Raw genomic sequence first — 23,929 nt, 5'->3', positions numbered from 1 at the left:
CAAAAATAAAGGTTGTAGAATCTATTGTAGCACCATGAGAAATGCTTATGTTACTCTATTTTTTTAAGACATTATCTATTTATTCATGAGAAACAACACAGAGAGAGGCAGAGACACAGGCAGAGGGAGAAGCAGGCTCCATGCAGGGAGCCCGATGTGGGACTCGATCCCAGGACCCCAGGATCACGACCTGAGCTGAAGGCAGATGCTCAACCACTGAGCCCCCCAGACATCCCTATGTTACTATATTCAAGAGAAAATCCCACCATAGTATCTAACTCCAGATTATTAAATACATGCGTTCATCTCTACAAACTCAGACTGAAAGGAATTACAAGAAAAAAAGACAGTTGATTTGTTAATCCCATCACATGTTGTGTTTTGACCTCCAGAGCCCGAAGATATTTTAAAGAATACTGGTCCGAAGTGTTCAGACAAAGGAATGAGGCATAGAGAAGTGAATTATGTTTTTCCGGGATCAAATAATCAAATGGCAGGATTCTTAATTCTCAATCCGTTGTTCTTTTGCCACTAGACGACATGGTTTCATTCTACTCCTTACTTATATTCACCTCCCATTCCACTGTATCTCAATCGCTTCATGAACTCTGGGAAAATAATCCCTCTGTATTGCCCCACATAATATAGGGCACACAGAATTTTTACAATTAATATGAATTTGAATGTTGGTCCCTCTAATGAAATTCATATAGGGCTTCAAAATATAAGATTTTTGAGATCTGAAGGGAGAGATAGAGGCCATTTCAGCTAATAGGGACTCAACAACATTCTCATACAAATATTTATACCACAGTTACCGTATTAGGCACTAGGAATAGAGTGGTAAACAAAAACTTAACACAAATATCTGTATTCACAGATGTCTGAAAAGGAGCAGAGGCAAATATTAATTAATTAAATAGCGGTACTGGTGACGTATGATTACAAACTGAGAAAAGTCTTAGCAAGTCAAAGAACATGGCCTTTTGAAAGCATATAATAAAGGAACCTTTCCCTAGGAAGCGGTACTTGACTTTGAGATCCGAAGAACAAACAGAAGTTAGAGGATGGCCCCAAGGAGAGTGACATGGTGAGTGTGAGGCTCAGCGAGGAGACTGTCTGATTAAAGTGATGCACACATGGTAGGGAGCAGAGAGGTGTGGGAAGGATGATATTAGAAATAAGGGTGGACAGATGGATGGGATGGAGGCCAGATTATGAAGGACCTTGAAAATACAAGGAAAAGGTTAACAAAACAGGAGCCATTAAATAATAGTAGTGAAAATTAAGTAGCAGATATATGTGTTGGGGTGCCTGAGTGGCTCAGTCAGTTAAGCACATCAGACTCTTGATTTCAGCTCAAGTCATGATCTCAGGGTCATGAGATTGAGCCCCAAGTCCCCCTGAGTGTGGATCCTGCTTAAGATTCTCTCTCTTTCCCTCTCCCTCTGCTCCTCTGCCACCCCATGCACACATTCTCTCTCTCTCTCTCTCTAAAAAAAAGATATATGTGTATATATAATTATACAATAAATATAATATATATGCAACATGAGCCAGATTAAGCACAGACATTATCTCCTTCAACCTAATTATCTCCATGTTTACAGATGAGGAAACAGGCACAGAGAGGCAAGGCAACTTACCGGAAAATGCCGATCATGAAGTACTGACTTCAACTCATGTCTGCCTGTATTTCAGGAAAGGTTTTCCAGAAGAAGATTGAAGTGATGACAGCTGATGATGGCTGATAGAATGCATTCAAGGAACTAGAGCCAAAGGCGGTTTCTGAATCCAAATGTGAAGAAATCTGGGCTGTAGACCAGACTATATGGGTCATGAGGATAGAGACACAGGGTCAAAATAGAGGTGGAGGCAGAACCAAAAGCAAAAACAGATGACTGGGTGCACTGGGGGATGAAGACAAAAAGTTAGTTGACTATGGCTCTAATATACTGAATTTGGATGATGTGGGAATAAAAAATGCCATTGTGTCTAGAAGGAAATACGTGAGAATTGGTCAGAATTGAAAAGAAGCCGGTTATCAAAGAGGCGGGTGTTAATTAGGAAAAGTCTATTGAAATTGTGCGCATAGACTGGGCTAGTAAGAATATAAAACTGATCTGAAACAAAACAAAACAAGTTAGTAACGCAAGGTTCAAGCTTCTCTGAAATGGGCTTTCAGATACTCATCAGAATTTCCGACTAAACGCCAAACGTGTTCAACTAATACATATGTTAAAATGCACACTACACGTCTTACTTTTGACTAATGAGATTTCAAATCCATCCTGATTCACTCCCGTTTACAGAAGGAAATTAAAAAATTGATTGGTTACTTCCTCCACGGCTGGTGGACACCTTGATTGGCCAGCTGCCGGTGGCTAGGCAACCGGGCGGAGAATCTTTGGAACAAGTAGGAGTCTTCATCCCAGCAGGAGCCATGAGGCAAGAAGCTCTGGGATCAATTAAAATGCCAGGCTTTTCCAGGCTGGTTTCCAGCGCATCTGTGCATGATTCCACATAAATTTAGGGAATTAGAGATCAGACAAAGGTAAACATTTCTGTGCTTTGCTTAGCCTTGATTTAGAATGAGAGGATGAAATATGCCGCAGTCATTCAGCCTGGAGGGGGTTTACACTTTCAGCTGATTTTTCCCCCCTCAAATGCTTTATTATTTTAGGTATGTTGTAATTCAAGTCTGTTTAAATCATCTGTGTGTTCCTTTGAGGAGGGGAAGAGAAAAAGAAACAAAGGAAAAACCAGTTCTTAGTTTCATAGACTAAACAGTAGAATATGACTCATTCTTTAATTTTACAGTCACACCTCTAAAAGAAGACATTATTAATGCTCTTCATTTTGCAGCTATTCCATCTCCGGAGCTTGGTTTAGATAAAAAGCTCATTCATGTCCCCATAGAGAAAGAAAGACATTTTCTCCCTGAGCGTCTGTGGAAATCTGACCTTTTGCAGAACCTTCTCCCCCTTTTGTTTTTTGTCTTTTTATTTTATCTGTCCCTTGGAGTCTATAGTTCTGGCTGTTTCCTCAGAGCAGAAGGTTGTGTATTGGCTGTGCATGGGGGAGGGGTTGAACTTCCATCCACAGAATCCTTTGTACCTGGGCTGAGGTGAGGGACTGGAGGTGAGTCTCTGAGGTAGCTAGCCGCACAACAGAGCAGTGCACAGAGAGGGGGAGAGTGCAGACGAGACACGAGCAGCATCACAAAGGGCAAGTGATATTATTTTAAATCTGACAGGAAAAGACATCCTCTGATTTCACAGGGCTAACACAAATTTCCTTTGTATTAAACAACAATAGAGAAAGCACAAAGCCATTAGGTTTGGTGACATACGCAGGATGGAATCAGAAGTGGGTCCAGGAGGTAATTCTGCGCCAATGTGCTCTCCTCTGTATGTCCTAGCTTCCACACCAGTTAACAAGTGCTGGAAAAGAACACCTCTAAGGGTTCTTTTCAGATTTCCAGGTGCAAAATTTTATGAATTAATTCAAAAATTCTCAGGTACAAAAACCAGTTTACTTAGAATGAGATAAGCAACCACACAAATCACAGATTTGTAAAAGCTTACAGGAACTGCAATTTTATTGCAAAGAATTATTATCTTTTCTAGCGAGTTCAACCTTCTATCATGAAGTGGTCCACTCTAATACAATGCTTTCTATCTGAAAATGTACTTGTCTCATGAAAACGACACCAATTTTCTATTTCCATGGCATATCTTTTTTTTTATTCTTTTATTTTCAATCTTTTTGAAACCATGTTTCCTGTCTTTTTCTTGTAAACAGCCCACAATGGGTATTTCTTAAATTCCATCTAAAAAAGTCTTTGTCTTTTAACTGGAACACTTAATTCAAATTTTTAGGAAAGCAAAGAAGGAAATTGACATTTATTGAGCACCTAGGGCTAGCGCAATGATGTGCACCTATTTTATTTTTTAAATTCTCACAACAACCCTGTGAGGAAGATTCCTTCTCTGTTCTCCAAGTAAGGAAGCTGATAGTCTCTATAACAGGACACACAAAGGGCATCTAGTGATGAATGACAAAGCTCCTGTCTTTCCAACTCCACCACATATTCTTTCTGCCGACCACACATAATTCTCTCACTCCCAAGAAATCTTATACAATGAGGATTATCTGCCTAAAGTTCGACTTAAGTTAAATAAATCATTTATTCTGCATGTATTTAGGCATATGTGTGGTATAATATAAATCCATAATGACCATTTCCAGCAAAATATAAAAGCTTGAGAAAATTTCAGTTTAACTCTCCCCTGCCATTTGGCCTCAATAAAATCCATGAGAGAAACAGCAGTCTCCCAATGGACCACAGTATATAAGAAGGTTGAGGGTTGGACTCCTGAATCTGGTGTTCCAGCTCTAGGTACCTTGAGTAATGTCATGCAGCTCTTGCCAAAGTACACAGTGAAGTATTTTAATAAAAGAGCAAGTGGAGGCTTAAAACTCAAGCAACTTGTAGAAGGGTATTTTAATTTTCTGTCATTCACAAGTGCCTCTAATTAATGCTGCTTATATGCAGTTGGCATATTTATGACTTGAGTTTCCTTCTTATATTCACTCTTTACTTTTTTCCTACTTATTAGCAGTGCTCAGGGACCTAGGAGCAAATAACTAAAATTCAGTGGAACCTTAAAAATTTGTCAAAGAAGACATTGATATAACGATGGGAAAGCAACAATTATTTCTACCACATTCTTTAAGCTGATTTAAATCTAATTTAGGGCTCTTCATCTGTTTAGAAAAATTCTGGCTCGTCCCAGAAATTATTATTAAAGGAATTATATTTTTTTATTAAAGGAATTATATATTTTTATTATTATTAAAGAAATTATTATTTTTTAATCGTTTAAAGGAGGGGATTCCACAATAATATGACTCTAAATGGTAAATGGGGATGGTAGATTATAAATTTAGTACGAGATAAGTGAGCTGATTGTAATAACATTAGCCATTGAGTTTTCAATGATTATCCATGGAAAGCCCATTGCAATGGAAGCTAATTATGCACAAAATGAAATATATAAGAACATGTGAAAGGAGACTTGTGATTTTGGCAATATGAATAACTGATCTAATATAGGGTCTTCTCCTCAAAATGGCATAGTAATGTTACGTAGAATTTAATAAAGATAAGTAAATAAACAAATACATAAATGGCCGAACTCAGAAGAAATAATGGAAATCTTAGATTCCAGAAAAGAATAAGAGAACTCATATTGAAAAAAGGTAAGCAACTGCTTTAGCCTGTAACATTCTGTAAGAGAGAAAACCCTGAAATAGGTCCTTTAATCCAAGATCTAACATTTATTCCTTACCGAGGGGCAGAAGAGCAGCAGCTTTAGGCTGGAACTGAGGGCCTGGCATAGGGCATGGATGTAATTGTAGCGACCTCCTTCACCTGTGTGAGACTAAAACACTCCCAGTCAAGAGAAAGGCAAGATGTTTGCCTTTGAGTGGAAAAGAATGTCTTCCACCAAAAATAAAACTTTGGTTAAAAGAAATTTAGTAGAAGGGGTTTGGGTTCAATATAAATTTCATACAGGTCCTTGAAGGGTGAATAAAAGGAATGGGAGATAATTAATAGTCAAGAAGACAATGATTGAGGTTATTTCACAATTGATGAGAAGCATAATCCTTATATTTACAAATCACATTAGGGCAGAACTAGGGCAAATACAAATAAGTTCCTGCATAGACATGTTATCACACAACTGCAGAACCTTGGGGCACCTGGTTGGCCAAGCATCTGACTCTTGGTTTTGGCTCAGGTCATGATCTCAGGGTCCTGAGATGGAGCTTATGTGCTCAGCAGGGAGTCTGCTGAAGATGCTCTCTCTTCTTTTCCCTCTGCCCCTTCCTCCAGGCTGGCTCTCTCTCTCTCTCTCTCTCTCTCTCTCTCTCTCAAATAAATAAACCTTAAAACAACAACTATTGCAGAACCCTGAATTCAAAGAGAATATCATAGAAGCAACCAAAGAGAAACACTAGATTACCTTAAAAGAAATAATAATTCGATTTTTCAGCAGCAAGAAGTCAGAAGGCGATGGAATAATATCCTCAATAAGATGAGGATTAAGAAGCCTCTGTCAAAATTGCTAAATCAATTCAACAAAAAATTATTAAGGATATAAAAGATCTCAACAAATCCCAAATCTGTTTCTTTGAAAACACTTAATAAAGTTAGATAAATTTTTGGCGGACCAGTAGTAGTATGGTGGTGGTGATGGTAGTTGTAATCATAGTAGAACAAGATGAGGGAAAGGCACATAAATGAATTTAAGAGGCTGCTGATAAAATAAAATTTAGAAGAAATTACTTGAAAATTTAAGAACTTTTTTTTGAAAATTCTTTTTCTTTAAAGATTTTATTCACTTCAGAAAGAGAGAGCATGAGAGCATGAGCAGGGGGTGGGGCAAAGGGAGAACCAGACTCCCTGCAAAACAAGGAGCCTGAGGCTCATCCCAGGATTCTGGGATCATAACCAGAGAAGAAGGCAGATAATTAAGTCACTGAGCCACCCAGATACCCCTATTTAAAAAAAAAAAATTCTTATCAAAATTCACTCCAGAAGGAAATGGCAATTCAAATGGACCTCTGAATTATTAAAGAAACTAAATCAGTAACCAGAAATTCACTCACAAAAAAAGTTATCAAGCCCAGAGGGTTACAGAAGTGAGTTTTAGCAAACTTTCAAATAACTGGCAGTTACTACTTCATATTATTTTGTCCTGTTAAAAAGAATAAAGTTGAAACAAAGAAAACCTTAATTCACAGGGTGCCTGGGTGGCTGAGTCAGTTGAGTGTCCATCTCTTGGTTCCATTCAGGTTGTTGTCTCCGGAATTGTGGGATCAAGCCTGGAGTTGGACTCCATGCTCAGCACAGAGTCTGCTTGTCCCTCTCACTGCACCCCACCACCCAACCTCCACCCTACTCATGCTCGGGCTCTCTCTCTCTCAAATAAATAAATAAATAAATAAATAAATAAATAAATAAAATCTTAAAGAAAAAGAAAACTTGAATTCATTTTATAAATTTGCACATGCTTGGTATTTACTCTGAAAAGCATGAGAAAAAAGTTATAAGTCAATTTTATTTATAAGACTATGCTTAATCCTAGTGGTCAGGAGGCCATGCATAAAAAAACACATCCTTCTTAGTGATGAAACTTCCAAAGTCCCTTTAGAGTCAGTAACCAACCTGAGAGCTGTTTTGCTGTTTCTTTTAAAGTTGTAATGTTAATTCTATAGTGCAATAAGAGAATAAAGAAATAAATAGGTGGTAAAACAATTAGAAAGCCAGAAAGGAATAATCACAGGTCAGATGATGTTTTATAGCAAAAAGAACCAAAAGGAAGTTAGAATTCTCCTAGAAATAAGAAGGGAAATCATCAAGGTGGCTGGCCAATAAATTAATAGAAAAAAAGTGAGTAGCTTTCTCAAAACTTATCAATAACCAATGAGATATAGTGACAGATAGAAATCCCTTCATAATAACCTCAAAACTAAAAGTTACTTAAGAATTATCTATCAATATAATACATGACTTAATTGAGGCAATTGTAAAAGTTTACTTAAAAGCAAAATGTAAGATCAAATTGTGTAAAGAGATACCATGCACATGGATGTAGTGATTTAATTTTCTAAATATGTCTATTTTCCTTATCAATCTATGAATTCAATGCTATTTCAGTCAAATTCCAACAAAGTGTTTAAAAAGTTGATCACATATTTACATGGAAAAGTAATGAACCTAGAAAAGTCAAGTCCAATATTCAGGCGGGAAGGCAATAGGAATCATTCTATCAGACTACTAGACATCAATATTATTTATAAAACTAGAGTAATTCACACTTTAAAACCATGTGGCAAAAATAAAAATAAAACCATGTGGCATCAGGACAAGATAAAAACATGAATGTAATAAAAAAAGAAAATCAAAAATAGAATACACACAATGTTTAGATTGAATGCTTTCCTTAAAATCAGATAAAAAGCATGCTATTAGCATTGTAGTGTACATGCTAGCCATTGACAACAATAGAGGGAGAAAGGAAGGGAAGAAGGGAAGGAGAAGGGAAGAGGAAAGGAGGAAGAAATTAAAGGCATCCAGATTGGAGGATAAAAAGTGAAATTGTCTTTAAGACGGATAAAATTGTTCTACATATAGAATATATTAAGGGAATATTTTTTAAAATATAAGAACTCATAAATAGTTCATCAAGGTTTCAAAATATAAGATCAATATACATAAATTGTCTCTATTTCTATATACTGACAATGAACAGTCTGAAAATGAAATTAGAAAACAATTTCATTTACAGTAACATCAAAAACAAAAAAATACATAGGAATAAATTTGACAAAGGAAGCAAAAGACTTACATACTGAAAATTACAAACGTTGCTGAAAGAAATTGAAGGAGATCTAGGGGTGCTAGAGGTGTCTGGATGGCTCAGTCATTAAGTATCCGACTCTTGATTTCAGCTCAAGTTCATGATCTTAGGGTCTGAGATCAAGCCCTAAGTCCCCCTGGGTGTGGCACCTGCTCATGATTCTTTCTTTTTCCTTCTTCCTCTGCCCCTCCCACCCCTATTTCCCATTCAAAAAAAAAAAAAAAAAAGAAAGAGACAGAGAGATCTACATGAATAAAAGATAGATTGAAAGACTCAACATTAGTAGGGATAAAATTCTCTAAATTGATCTACAGTTTCAAAATAACCCCAATCAAAATCTTAGCAGGAATTTTGTAAGAATTGACAAATTGGACCTAAAACTTGTAAGGGAATACAAATGGTCCTGAATAAACAAAACAATTTTTTTTAAAGATTTTATTTATGTATTTGAGTGCAGGGGGAGAGGCAGAGGGAGAGAGAGAAGCAGACTCCGCACTGAGCAGCCTGATGTGGGGCTCCATCAAAGGACCACAAGCTCATGACCTGAGCCAAAGGCAGATGCTTAACCAACTGAGCTGCCCAGGTGCCCCAACCAAAACAATTTTAAAAAATGAACAAATTTGGAGGACTTAAACTACCCAGTTTCAAAATGTACTATAAAGGTGGTACAGTAGTTAAGATAGTGTAATTTAAAAATAAGGATAAGCAATCCTAATGAATGGATTGAAAATATACAAATTTATATTATATTATATTATATTATATTATATTATATTATATTATATATAAATTGAAAATATAAAAAGTAACCTTTATCTGTATGATCAATTAATGTTCAACAAAAGTGCCAAGGCTACTCAGTGGAGGATATTTTGCTGGGACAGTTAGATAGTTATATGAAATAGCATGAATTTAGAACCTTATCTCACATAATATACAAAAATTAACTCAAAATAGATCACAGACCTAAACATAAGAGCTAAAACTATACACCTTCCAGAAGAAAACACAGGAGAAAAACCTGGGTTAGGCCAAGAATCTCAGGTAGGAAAACCACAGCAAAATCCATAAAAAGAAAATGTACATATTGGACTTCATTAAAATTTAATTTATTTTATGCTTCAAAATGTATCATTAGAAAAGGAAAAGATAAGGTGTCTGCTGCCCACAGATATCTGTAAATCATGTATTGACAAAGGACTTTTGTCCGGACTATATAAAGAACTCTTTTGACTCAATATGAAAACATAGCACAATTTAAAATGGTCAAAGGCATGAGCGGATATTTATGAAAGAAAATAAAGAAGGTAGATGGCTTAGTATGTGAATAGATGCTCCATATTATGAGCCATTAGGGGAATGCAAATCAAAACGACCACACCATACACTTTACACCCACCAGAATGTTGAAAATCAAAAAGGCGACTGGCATCAGGTGTTGGTGAGGATGTGGAGGAAACAGAACTCCCATATATTGCTGGTGGGAATGTCAAAGTGGTACAGTTAGCATAGAAAACAGTTTGGCAGGTTACTAAAAAAGTTAAACTTTCTGAAATAGTCTCCTAGGGCCTCCATTAAAAAATTACCACAGACTGGGAAGCTTAACCAACAGAAATGCGTTTTCTTGAAGATCTGGAGGCTGAAAGTCCAAGACTAAGGTGTTGGCAGGTTTGGTTTCTCTCAAGGCCCCTCTCCTTGACATGCAGATGGCTGCATTCTCATTGTGCCCTTATGTGGTCTTTCCCCTACACTTGAGGAGCTCTGGGGTCTCTTTCTCTTCTTATAAAGACACTAATCAAATTGGATTAGGGCTCCACCTTTACAATCTCATTTCACCTTAATTATTTCCTTAAAGGCTCTCTCCCCAAGTAGAGTCACATATAAAGTTGAAAGGAACGCAATTCAGTCTATAACATGTAGCACACAATCTGGCAATCCCACCCCTATTTATCCACCAAAAAGAAATGAAAATATGTGTTTACACAAAGACTTGTATGTGAATATTCATAGTAGTGTCACTCGTAAGGGACATAAACATGACACCATTCTAATGTTCATGAACTGGTGAGTGGATAAACAAAACATAATCTATCCATCCAATGGAATAATACTTAGCGATGAAAAAGGAACACACTACTGACCTGCCACAGCATGGATGAACCTCGAAAACCTCTAAATGCAACCAGACTCACACACACACACACATGCGTGCACACACGCAAATTATGGGATTACATTGATGTGAAATATCCAGAAAAGACAAAGCTATAAAGACAAAAAAATAAATAGATGATTGCCTGAGGCTGGGTATGGAATTGGGAGATTAAAAACTGCAAAGGAACACAAAGGAACTTTTGGGAATAATAGAAATGTTTGAAAACTAGATTATGGTGATGGTTGTATAACTATAAATGTATCAACAATCATTGAATTGTCTACTTAGGTGAGTGAATTTTACGTTATATAAATTCAGCCTAATAAAGCTATGAGGGGGGGACATTAAGAAAAGAAATAGTAAAGAAAAAAAAAGAAAAAAAGAAATAGTATAGCAAGTCATGATAGAGTTAACCCATGAATCCTAACACTTTCTCCTCCCTCGTAGGTCATATTCCTTTATGGAAATGATTAAGTTTATTTTACAAGTATTTCTGGTCATTAGAAAACAACTCTGAAATGAGCTATTGACAATAAGACATTGGTTCTCAGGAGAACTCAAACATAATCCGAGGTGACTTTCTAATATGACTTTCTAACAATCTTTTTTCAGCACTGTTTGGTTTTGATTCAAGACCACAAAGTTAATTTCTTTCAAAATTTTAAAAGGATGTTGTCAAACATTTTTTTTCCCCAACAGCCAATTAGGAGCAAAATACAACATACCATTCTCATTTTTATTAAAGATCAAGGCCACATAGAAATCATACTATAGGTAAGATGTCAATTAGTTGTAAATTGCCTGTTGATGGCTGAATTCATTTATGAATTTTTCTTCCAGACTTTTCCCCTTATGGGAAAAACAATAAACAATGAGATGTTCTTTGTTCTTTGATTGATATTCCCGTTTTCAATCAGAATTTTTCAAGCATCTGTGGAAATGTTAATGTCGCTATGATGCTTTCTCAAAGCCCGGAGTCTTCACAATCCCTTTGGACCTGGACCCACTTCCCAAGCCAAAAGTCATTTCCAACTTTATGCTAGTAACTTAATTGTACCTTCTGATTTGTATGTCGTTGCTTAAAATTCCGTACAGTTTGGATAAACTTCTGCATCTAAAGCCAGTTCCTGTCTTAGGCCAAACTCTGAACTAAATTAACTTACCATAAACCCTGTGACCCCAGAGCTATATCAAACCATAACACCAGTGCCCAGTGTGCAAAATCAAAGTAAGACATGCAGTAAGAATGCCTTCCTGTGTCAGCTAATGAGGCATTTTTTCCCTAAAGTCAAAACCTCCTAGTAGACAGACATTTTTAATCATTTCATTTTTATACTCCAGGTTTCAAAGTTCAAATCCTAATTGCCACACGACAACCAGAGGAATACGATCTTTTTCTCTTTTAATTTCTCTAAATTGAAAGAAAAAAATGGAGATAAGCCAAGTGATAGAGAAAATCGAAAAAGAAAAAAAAATCACTAGTTATAGCTGTAGGCTATAATTTAGGGAGTTATATAAGTTATAAGTTAAAGAGATCAAATTTGGACCCAGATTGATCTGGGTTTAGTTTCCGTGTTGCTCCTCATCAATGATGTCTCTTTGAGCAAATGACGTTCAATCTCTAATCTTAATTTCTTCACTGGTATATGGGTATAGGCATGACTCTTCCTCAGGATTATTCTGAGAACGAGGTGAGATACCACGGGGGGTTCACAACCTGAGATATTTGAACCGCCTTCGGGCTGACTGTGAAGTCCTTAAAAGTGCAACAGAATTTTTGTGTATAGAGTGTTCATAGTTTTCCTCAATTCTCAGAGGAGTTGGTGTGCTCAAGAGTCACTGACATGGGACCCATACGTGTTCAATGAGTGTAAGTTGGATGATCAGGTCTGAGAATGCGTTTATGAGGTCAGTAATCTCTTTTCTTCTCCATTCTGGAATAAATGGTTAGATTTAAAGTTGCAAAAAGAGTAAGATTCCCTTCTGAAGCCTCCTTTATACCACACGTGTAGATGCACTCAACGGGCAATGAGAGGCAGTCCCGCTTGGTGGTGGAGAACGTGGCCTTTGATTCCAGACTTGGCTCCCCAGTTACCATGTTTGACTTGGAAGGAGCCTCTAACTCCATGCGTGCTTCAGTTTTCTCATCTGTACAATGGGGGCAATAATAATATACACCTCATCGGGTTATTCTGAGCAAACCTGCGAGAAGTGTGTGAGCCAGTGCCTCTGTCTTGGCAGACACTAAGAACAGAGGGAAAAAAACAAACAAACCAAAAAATGAGCTGAGCCCTATCCTCTTGGAACTCAGTTGAATGGAGCCTCCTTCAGTGATCTAGCCCAGGGGTCACCAACTTCCATTACGATTTGCTGTGGGAGCTGCTGGGCATTTGCTCCACTTGATGCTGGCTGGCTGTGGAAATGTGAGACCTCTTACCCTTTTTTATCTAAAGGATAATGCTACTTCCTCTACCTAAACAGCTTCTGCCCCTGCCCGCTCCCCCCCCCATTTTTTATTAATCTTATTAATCTTTGAGCATATCAGAAGCTATTAGAATAATTTCAAACAGAATCAACTTTATATAGATGATAACAACAGCAATGATACTTGTTAACATTTAATGATTACCACGTGTTAGACTTCTGCTGGAAAACTTCTATTCATGAGTTGACCTAATCCTTGTGACACTTCTCTAAGATGGACAGTTCTCTGAGATACTGTTATTCCTATTTTACAGATGAAGACACTAAGCTGAGCTACTTTCTCATAGAGCGGCAATTACTTACCGGAGCCAAGGTTCAGATTCAAGTTCATCTCTTAATTACTCAAGGGTTTATTTTAGGTTCTGTAATTGAAGGGCTACCTTACAGAGGCTGTTCCTATTGTAAAATGCTGCCTTGGAAAATCCCACCATTATGTTTTTAATGCCAGCATTCCTGATAAAAGTGACGTGTTAAATCACTAGCACAAAGTGTTAGGGTTCTCCAGAGAAGCAGAACTTGTATGTGAGTGTGTATGTGTGTGCGCGTGCGTGCGCATGTGTGTATACACGATGACACAGATTTATTGTAAGGAGTTGGATCACACAATCATGGAAGCTGCTGAGTCCCAGGACCTGCCATTTACGAGCTGGAAACCGACGACAGCTAGTGGCATAGTTTCAGTTCAACGAAGGCCCTAGACTCAGGAAAGCCAGTGATGCAAGGTGTGATCTGAGTGCAAGAGAACACTGCTGTCCCAACCAGAAAACAGTCAGCTAAAGAGAGGGGATTGTCCTTTACTCTTTTTTGTTCTATCAAGACATCCGAAGGGTTGGATGAGGCTTACTCACATGGGTAAGGCCAATTATCACCACACAAGGTCTCGGGAAATAACTGTCCCTAGAGGCAAATACACATTTTCAACAAAGTACAGATACTGCATAACATAATTTACCAGCTATTAGTGAAATATTTTATTTATTTCTAACGTTCTACCTCATAGAACGCACAATTAAAACTCAAATTCTCAGGACGCCTGGGGAGCTCAGCGGTTGAGCACCTGCCTTTGGCTCAGGTTGTGATCCTGGGGTTCTGGGATCGAGTGCCACGTCGGGCTCTCTGCATGGAGCCTGCTTCTCCCTCTACCTGTGTCTCTGCCTCTCTCTCTGTGTCTCTCATGAATAAATAAATAAAATCTTTTTAAAAAACCCTCGTATTCTCTGTTAAACTCTTTCATGGTGACTAAAATTTGTGGATATCCAAAAAACTTGTGTTTTTCCTCCTGCTTTCTCTTCTTTTAATCTGAAATGATTTTCTTGTAGAGTTAAACTCAAGTCATTCGGGTCTAAGAGGTCATTTGATCTGTGCTCTAAAATTGCATTCACGTTTGTCTATGGTTTCTCAGAGTTCTTGCAAATAGTTCAGCAATTTTCTTGAAACTTTTAACCTATTGATTAATAAAGAAACCCTCAGAAAAGTACAGTGTTTGCACTTGTGTGCATTGAATTAATTTCAAAGTTAGTAACACGTTGTAGAATTTTCAAACTTATTTTCAGTGATATTAAGTAAATGAATACTCAGCAACACACAACATTCTTGACTACTTTCCTGCTAGCACAGGTCAAACTACCCAAGATTTCCAAGATTTGCCTGTTTGCATGTGCAGCATTCGCAGCTGCACCTGGTTCATCCAGAGACATCTGGGCCTTGGTTGTCAGGTCTTTGCTGTTACAAATACTTTTTGAATGAAACGTTGTTTTTCAGATTCTTTTCATAACCGGCTCTTTCTTATCTTTGAGTTCTTAGCTCCAATTTCACTTCTTTACAGAGGCCTTCTTGAAACATTCAGTGTAAAAGCACTGAACCTCACCCCCCAGGAAATTCATACATCTTAGTGTTTTCTTCTTCACTAAGAATCTCCGGTCTGAATGGCTAATTTGTTTATTTATTAAAACCTGTCTTCTCTCTAATGAAAGCTCTTAGTGCCTGCTCCATAGTAGTTATGCAATAAACATAAAATAAATAAATGAGCTAATGAATGCTTATGCTTTTGTTGCCTGAAAAGATCATGGGGAAAAACCCCTTAGAATATGTTCTGAATATTTTATTGCCTAAAATGTGTTTTTTAAACTTCTCTTTGGTGATAGGCGGGAGTAAAGAGCTTGAAAACCCTGAAGCCCCCAAGGGAATGGAACACTAGGGTGAAACTGTGGTGAGGGGTGTCAGAGAGAGTAGGGAAGAGGACCATGATGGTAGAAGGTTTGGGGAGATAATACTTTATGGACCTTTCTTATTTTTGCACTGTTTGCAAGCAAAGACAAAACTAGGCTGCTTGCCCTAGTTCCATGTTTTCTCTTGGAGGATATTTGTATGGTCTTGGAAGATAGAGATAGTGTCTCCGTTCAGACCAACAGTCAGGTTTGGTAACTGTCCACTATACCGAAAGAGATGTCTCCTTCCTGGGCAAAGGTCACAGAAAATCTGGATGCTCGGTCAAAACATCTGGGGAAGATATCTGGTTTCCCACTGATTTGTAAGGTATTCTGCTCACTTTGAGTTTCAGATTGCTGATTTTGTAAAAATGGTTTCAACAAAATATGCCTGAAGAACAGTGCTGAGGAATAAATAAGATGACATAATGACTTGTATCATAACAGGCACATTTTACGTGCTCACCTCTCGCCTATTTCTTTTCTTTGCTCCCCTTCCTTCTTCCTGTATTCCATCCTGCATTTCTTAAACTGTCTTCAGAAAATCAAAATGCCCACAGTTCTTTGGAAGATCTCGACCCACCTCAAATTGTAAAAAAACTGATATTCATGGAACTCATCCACATAGAATGAGCCTAAATTCCTCTCTCTCAAAAAAAAAAAAAAAATCCCAATCACCTCACAGAGGCCTACATAATCATAGTCAAAGTCTTCTAACACGAGGTCTTTCACCCTGATATCTTTCTCCACCTTATTAAATATATGTGGGTCACCTCACCCAGTGAAAAGAGGAGAAGGGATGTGTCAGTGTGAAATAAGTTCAATTGTAAATAAAAGAAAACCCAACAAACAGTTTTAAAAAGTAAGGATTTATTGGGCTCATATGAAAAGAAGCCCCCAGGCCAGTTAGTTTAAGTGTAATGATGATATCAAAGTTCTTTCTAAGCTGCCATCCTTAACTTGCAGACTTTTGCCTCAAGCTTGTGTTTTCTTGGGAACATCAGATGAATTACACCAACAGCGCCCATTTAACTCTCCAGTAACTCTTGAACTCTTCCCCTTAATGTTCTTTAAAATTTCCTTAACAGCATTTACGGACCCAATAGCTCTTAGCCTCAGAGGAATCCTACCCAATGGGGCTCCACTTCAGGCCCAGAACATTGAAATCTGCCACCAGCCTTTTGCCACTTTTTCTCTATCAGGAGGGCACAACGACTCTTGGGTGATATTTCCATACCCTGCTGTGGTACCAAACTCTTTCTTGTTCCTGGTAGAATGCTCATTAGATTGTGTTACTCCACTGACTAATAGGTTTGTTATGTTGAAATTCAGCATATCAGTACCACTGATCTCATCTTGGGTCAGACCCTTTTATTCCTCAGAGAACCCCAAGAGTAGTTTGCCCTATTCAGGAATAACAGTCACAAGGGAAGAAATGCCATGTGCCCCTATGTCACCACCCCCCTGCCCACAGACATGATGAGGTGCAAACAGATGTCAGTCCTAAAAGTTGGGGCACTGGAAAGGAGTGGGTATGAGGAAGAAGGACAGAAGGAGTATGTCCCTTAACTGCAGAATTAGACAACTGCTTACATGTCAAGAAGATGTAATTCACTGTCAGAAGACAAGAATACCATGCCTAAGCAGTCCAGGGCGGCTGCATCAGCTCCACACAGAATCAAGAATCCAAGTCTTTCCATCTCTCCATATCACCATCATTTCTGTACCACTCGTTTCTCCTGCCTCATAGTTACAAGATAGCTGCTGATTCTCTTGGCCACCATCCACTCTTTTTGTTTTTAAGATTTATTTATTTGAGAGAGAGAGAATCTCCAGCAGACCCCGGCTGAGCACAGAGCCAGAGATGGGGCTGATTCCATGACCTTGAGATCATGACCTGAGCTGAAATCCAGAGTCCGATGCTGAACCAGCTGAGCCACCCAGGTACCCCAGCCATCATCCTCTCTTATTTTTATCACGTAACAGTGTCACATGGCCACCTCCAGTTGTGAGATCGTCTGGGGCATAAAATGTTTTTGTTGCAAAATTTGGCTTCTGATAGCAAGGAAGGAGGGAATGGATATTGTGCAGATAACTAGCAACATCTGCCACATGATAAACTGGGAAGTGGAGACTATGCAAGCTTTATAAATTACATCTGTCTCCATTTACTGGCTATGGTCACATTTTGAATTATTTTCTATTGAATCCAATGAATGATCTTTAAGTCTCATTTAAGTTTTAAAGTTGAGACAAAAATCCTGTATTTCTTCCACAAAACCCTGATCACTTCCCTCACATCCTGAACTCCTCCATCGCTCACTGTTGAGTCCCATGCCATTATGTCTAAAGTCTTCGGTAACAACCCACTGAAACCTATAGCAGTCAAATGGTTAAAACCAGAGTTCCTAGAAAATTCACCTGTAGGTGATTAGCTAAAGCCATCTGAAAAAGTAAGGTATTTCACTGCTTGCCACATAACATTTCTCCAGCCCCAGCCCCCGTAAAAATAAAATATCTTTAATGGAAGCCAACTCATTACCCCATAAAATTACTACAACACATGTGCTTGAAAATGTAAGACAGATATTCTTAACTTGGCATTCCGTAGTGAACCACAGAAATGCTCTCCAAGAAGTGATTTCATTTTGTTAGTTTTATATTTAAAGTCACATTTTTGGCAGGCAATCCCAAAGACAAAATTTGGGGGGCAAAGTGGCCTGTGGGATAGATCTCAGACTTTTGGTTGCTTTCCCTCCTTGGTTTGGATAGTTTACCTGTCCCGTGTACGTGACACATTGAAGTGTCTCGAAGCCTGGCTCTGTGCTTCCTAGCTGTCGACCCTCTCTTGCGAGCCTTCCTCCTATCCTCCATATTAAGTATAGTTTATTACTTTAGCACACAGTCTGGATATAAAGCAGTCTGGATCTGAATTGCTACTTTGGTACTTAGTAGTAGTAGTATGACTTTGGACAAATTACCTAGCCTACTTTTGCCTCAATTTACTCATATATAAGGTAAGGATCACAATAACATCTACCTCATAAAGCTATTATGAGGAATACATGAGCTAATATATGAAAGCTCTTAATAGTGCCTTACATGTAACTTATGTAAGTGGTAGTTATTATTATTATTATCATCCAGCTGGATAACAGGAAATGACCTAAATTAGCCAGCAGAATGACTCCCCAAAGTAAGCCTCTTAAAGCCAGAATGAAAGTATCCTGTAGAAATATGTGCAGAAGGGGGCAGATATGGGTAGAAGAAGGGACTCAGGAAGCTGAGTGATCGTGAAAAGTTGCCTGGGATCAGAAACGTTATTTCCTCTGAATGCTTAGCGATGATAACATTTTAGAGTATAGAAGAACCTCGGAGTTTATCTCACACAGTTCCTTTATCTTATAGAGGAAAGACTGGTACGCAAGTTACTATAAGGTTACATAAGAAATTAGTGGAGCATCTGGTACTATAATTCATGTCCTGGCCCCTGATGCAGTGATCATTTTTCTACATCAAGGTGAGAAAATTTCTTCGTTCCTTCTCAGGTGAGAGTGAGAGGAGGAACGGAAGTGCCATCTGACATAGGCCATGAATCCCAGCGATATCTGCTTACGAAGGGGCCCATTCCAACTCAAGAACATTTACTTAACACAACATCTTGATATTCCAGAAGTTTTTAGGCTTGGATCTCTACAGCTATTTATTCAGCTGATTGTCTACCTCCATTTCTTATTGTGAAATATGCAACTTTTAAACAATAGTGTAGAGGTAACTTGAAATCTTCGAGAAAGGCCAAAGGATGTGTTACTTTTTCTCATCTGGAGGCCAAATTGATGATCTCTCTTGTTCCTGTTCCCATCTCTGTTCCTAGAGTGTAGCTATTGATTTCAGAATAATGCCCAGTACTGTGATATATTCAGTATCAATATATACATTAGTATAGCATTTCATTTCCCAAAGTGACTTCACAATCTCCTTTAACTGTCCCAGCTATGCTTTATCATCAGAAGCATCCCCACTTGACAGATAAGGAAATCGAGACTTAAAAGGGATTCAGGGACTCTCTTTCAAGATCCTATGAGTGAAGGCGAAGCCTGATTTAAGAAACAGGTTGTCTGAGTCATTCCCTCTTTCATTCAATTATTCTACCAATATTAATGTGTGCTTTCTATGTGCACTGAGAATACAGTGGTGAAAAGGTCGCTCAAGGTCCTTGCTCTTATGAAGCTTACCTCATGGCTGGGTCAGTTCAGTTCCATTTTAACACACAGTGAAACTATTCATTGCCATCAGTGCATTTACAAACTAGGTAAAGAAGCAAAATATACCTAAGGGATCAGGGTTAGGGAAATAGGGTTATTTGCAAGATAATTTAATGTAAAACAAATGATAAATGGGCTAAAGTGAATAAGGTAGTGACCGGGGGTAATCACAATGGTGGAAATAACTGAGAAGGACCACCTGGAGAAAGTCAGTCTCACTGCCTCCCTTCCTGCCTCCCTGCCCTTGTCACTCAACACATCCTAGTCCCACCCACACTGGATTGCTTTCATTTCTTAGCACACCCCTGTGCTATTTTATCCTGCCTTGCTACTGTTCCCGTTCCCCATACACCTTTCCCATTATTTCTTTTTAAATAATTGACATACTTTTCATTTTATTCACTCTTCAAAGTCTCATTCCCAAAACTGATAAAATCAACACTTTCTTAGGAATTTTCATATTTTATCCAATAGCTGGGGCCTCCTGAGAAATAAGTGTCTCTGGGTAATAAAAAGAAAAAGTCAATTTATTATAAACTGGAAAATTTTTTCATCCTCATGAAATCAAAAGACTATAAGAGAAAGAGATGCAGTAGCTCACTGATTCAACATATATTTTTTTTTATTGTGTACTAACTATCCTATTTTCCTAAGTAAAAATACATCATTGAATATAAGGGCCATCCTCTTGTGAAGCTTTAATTACAGTGAGGAAAACAGATAATGACCATATATAATAATATAAATATATAGCTTAAAATTATTGTGAGTGTAAAAAATTAAAAAGGTAAAGGGATTGTGCCTGAGAGGAGAGTGGACATTTCGGTTGACTCCCTAGCACTTAATCCACCTTCACTAGAGAAATAGCAACAATGTGATTTGAGGAAGGGACCTCAGGCTCTTAATACTATGAATACACCCCACTCACCTTATTAATGATTGGGTCAAGCATAATCAGGTGACACAGCTCTAGCCAATGAATGAAAAACAATTTTGATGCAGGCATTTGAGAGTTTTGGTTTTATTTTAAAGAAACAGTCGTGAGCAATAAGTAGCCTTCTGGTATTAATAAGAAACCGATAGCCCAGATGTTTCCTGGCCTCATTGTACAATCATGAAAGAAACCAGCTTTAGAAAGAAGATGATGCTGGGGCGCTTGGGTGACACAGTCAGTTAAGCGTCCAGCTCTTGGTTTTGGCTCAGGTTGTGATCTCAGGGTCGTGAGATGGAGCCCTGCCTGGGGTTCTGTGCTCAGCACAGAGTCTGCTTCGAATTCTCTGTCTTCCTCTACTCTTCACCCCACCCAGCCTCTCTCTCTCTCTCTAAAATAAATCTTTTTTAAAAAGAGAGAGAGAGATGATGTTGTAGAAGCTAGAGTGAAGAAAAGGAAACATGAAACTCAATCCCATTCAGGATTTCCTTTTGTGTGTTTCTATTGTTTAAGTGGATTTGAACCACATTCTCTTTCACTTGGACCTGAAAGCAAATGGTTGGGTGGTCAGGTAAGACCACTCTGAAAATGTGGCATTGGAATTGAAGCCTAAATGAGAGAAGGAGGCAACTGGTCACCTAGAGGATTTGGAAACAGCCAATATAGAGACCCTAGAGGGGGGAAGAAATAATCATCAGCCTCTTGAGGAACAGAAGGAAGGCAGTGTGGTCAGAGAAGAGTGAATGAAGGGCAGTAGGGGATAAACACACATGGAAAGTCAGGCGAGAGTCAGACCATCTAGAGTGTTGTAGACCACAGTAGAGGTGTAAGCCAACATTCATCCAGAATCACAATATCCCTTCTCTGAAAGGTACAATAGGAAAATAATTTTTGATACTCATTCTTTCTGAAGTCATAGATTTTTTTTTTAAATGCCCTCCATGGCGAAGAGCACCTCAAATGTGCTTTAGCCTTCCTCAGCCGTTCTGGAGCTGAGACCCACATCTCGATGTTGAAGATCCTAAGCTATCCAATTCTGACAGAACACTGAAAAATGCACATCCTTTTTAGGATTACAAATGCCCATAGGCAAAGAGGTGGGCAGAGAAGCTATGATTGTAAAAAACTTGTTTAGACAAATGGAAAGGGAGAGAGGAAGGCCAATATCCATATTTCTGAGTATAAAAACAATTCCTCCATAAGGTAATTTTCAAATACTCAGAGATGATTCGAGAATAAGTGTTAAATGTCACTGCTCATCTTCACAGTTTGTTTCATCACTATAAAATTGTCTCTAAATCCTTAACATACAGTAAAAATAATGGTTCCTTACTTTATTTCACCTGTATAGCAATGATTTGTACTTATTCTACTTCAAACCTAATATTTCAGTCATGTCCATACAAATCTATCTTCCCCAGTTGATTGTGAATTCCTGAAGGAGAGAGACAACTTTAAAAACTTTTTGTTGGGATCCCTGGGTGGCGCAGCGGTTTGGCGCCTGCCTTTGGCCCAGGGCGCGATCCTGGAGACCCGGGATCGAATCCGATGTCGGGCTCCCAGTGCATGGAGCCTGCTTCTCCCTCTGCCTGTGTCTCTGCCTCTCTCTCTCTCTCTGTGACTATAATAAATAAATAAAAATTTAAAAAAAAAAAATAAAAACTTTTTGTTAAAAAAAAAGAAAAAAATATATATATACATATATTTTACTTCCTCTTCACCTGAGAGCTCTAACAATATAACAGAAGCTCAGTACATTTTTCTGGTAAATTAAAGGCTCATTAATCGCCACTAAACACTGACAGAGACGCTACAATTTCATTCTTCAACAATCATATCACACAAAATGCACACTGCAGAAGCTCATTCCAGCATTTTGTGACAAAATTTCATATAAAGGAAGGATTCTCTTTCGACTTTGGAATAAATGCATTTTGCTATCTAGGAAATTGGACAGCTGTCTGAGTTTCTGAACCAATAGTTCATTTATTTCATAGACGCAACTACTGGAAATTGCAAAAATTATCACAATATTCTTCAAGTATCAGTTTCTTTAACCAGTCAGTTCCTGGCATCCCAGATTTGGTTTTAGTGTCCCTCCTCCCATGTGTTCCTGCAGCAGCCTGGTTTATATGGCTCCACCATATCTGGTAGATACACACAGTACATGTTTGGCTGGTTGACTAAGAGAAATTAACTGACATCCAACTCCCTTCCCACCTCCAAGCTCTTACCAAGGAGTTAATCTAAATAATGTCTTCCTCTTATCTTTGATACAATAAAAAAAATACACACATGTTGTTGACATTTATAAGTAGCATACACTGTGCTAATAACATTCACACGCATTCGTTCATTTCATTTCATCTCAAGACTTTCCTATCCACATCCAGCGATCCTTCTCCCATCCTTCCCCATCTCCATCACGAAGCAGTGGAAACAGAAACACAAAACGATCAATCTGGAAGGCCCAGGAACAAATGCTTGTCAAAACTACTCACTGATGTTCAATATACTTGACACTTCGAGTCTAGAATCCCTTGACAGCAGGGGGAGCATTCGTTCGGTGGTCTTTCTAGCCTCCTACCGTCATGGCCAACAAGCATGAAGCTCCCCAAAAAGGCCAATTGAACTGAAGGCAGAAGGATCATCTCTCTGGGAAGATCTCCAATGGGAAGGCTACAAATACAAGAAAAAAGAGTTGGTTTTCCAGCCAAGCCAAAAATTTTCCTTGCTCAGGTATCTCTTTTCCTCACTTCTCCCACTTAATCAAGGTTTTACTGAAACAATAAATAATGCATTCATTAAAGTCAGGTTCTCTTGCAGACTGTTAACATTTTTAGTCTCTCTTTTGATTCTTCCTTAATAGCTCTAACGTCATCTGAACTTTTCAGTTCAAAATGGGATATGTGACCGTGTTTATTCTCCTATTTGCTGGACATTTCAACAAGCAAACTTGGTTCAGCTTTAAGCTTTTGACAAAAAAAAAAAAAAAAAAGTGTTCTTGCAGCTGCTGAGCCATCCTGGGTGAATCAGGACGAGCTCCCACAATTAATTTCTGAGGCTTTATACCTGTCAGAGAGAAACTGCAAGTGACTTCATTGGAAGAATGTCAGTGTCGGGCCTATCATTACATGCCAGGAAATAGCCTCGGTCCCTCTCGTCAGTTCCACATGAGGTACAAACAGAAGAGTCTGGATCTGTTTCTGAAATGCCCCATTTTCAGAGAGAAAAATTACTAAATCACTGTGATCTCAGTTGGCCCCATAATGGATCTATTTTTAAGGGTGTGTTCACTTTTGTTTAAAATATTGCTGTCCCTTTACAAAGGTGATACCCTCCTTAAGAAAATCCTGTGAAAGCGCAGGTTTCGATTTTTGTCATTGGCGGGTGATGTGACATTTCGCAAGGTGGAATTAAAAGATCTTTACCTGTCTGGAGCAAATGAAGCTATA

The 23,929-nt window shown here is 38.3% G+C and overlaps 1 long non-coding RNA gene across 2 annotated transcripts in view; it reads right to left on the bottom strand.

The window, feature by feature from the left end:
• Positions 1–23,929, bottom strand: part of LOC112667761 (uncharacterized) — a 102,913-nt gene that overhangs the window by 57,319 nt on the left and 21,665 nt on the right. Inside the window, exon 3 of one of the 2 annotated variants that reach the window (XR_003141303.3) lies at positions 22,976–23,153. The exons of the other annotated variant lie outside the window; for it this stretch is intronic. This is a non-coding gene — a long non-coding RNA (uncharacterized LOC112667761). The remainder of the gene's footprint in view (positions 1–22,975; positions 23,154–23,929) is intronic. 2 annotated transcript variants of the gene reach the window in all.

This window comes from Canis lupus, chromosome 21 (genome assembly GCF_003254725.2).
Source record: "Canis lupus dingo isolate Sandy chromosome 21, ASM325472v2, whole genome shotgun sequence".
Classification (NCBI taxonomy): Eukaryota; Metazoa; Chordata; class Mammalia; order Carnivora; family Canidae; genus Canis; species Canis lupus.
This window is presented reverse-complemented; position numbering and strand designations above follow the sequence as displayed.